Raw genomic sequence first — 258 nt, forward strand, 5'->3', positions numbered from 1 at the left:
TTGCAGTTAGAGGAAGTGGGGGGAAAGGAGCTCGGAGAAAGGTGGGGATGTTTTGGAAAATCAATGAATGCGTGGGACATAGTGGTGATCCACCTAAAAGGGAACACGTCATCAATTAAACAAACTTGGCGAACAGGGCCAATTCATCAGAGAGCGGCGTGGATCAGCTATTGGGTTCAGCTTCGACGTGACAAATGCCGGACCTCCTCTGTGTGCCCAAGGTTGCCGATCGATAGAGATCATCATTGTGATGTGGCC

Source organism: Larimichthys crocea, chromosome XIII (assembly GCF_000972845.2).
Source record: "Larimichthys crocea isolate SSNF chromosome XIII, L_crocea_2.0, whole genome shotgun sequence".
Classification (NCBI taxonomy): domain Eukaryota; kingdom Metazoa; phylum Chordata; class Actinopteri; family Sciaenidae; genus Larimichthys; species Larimichthys crocea.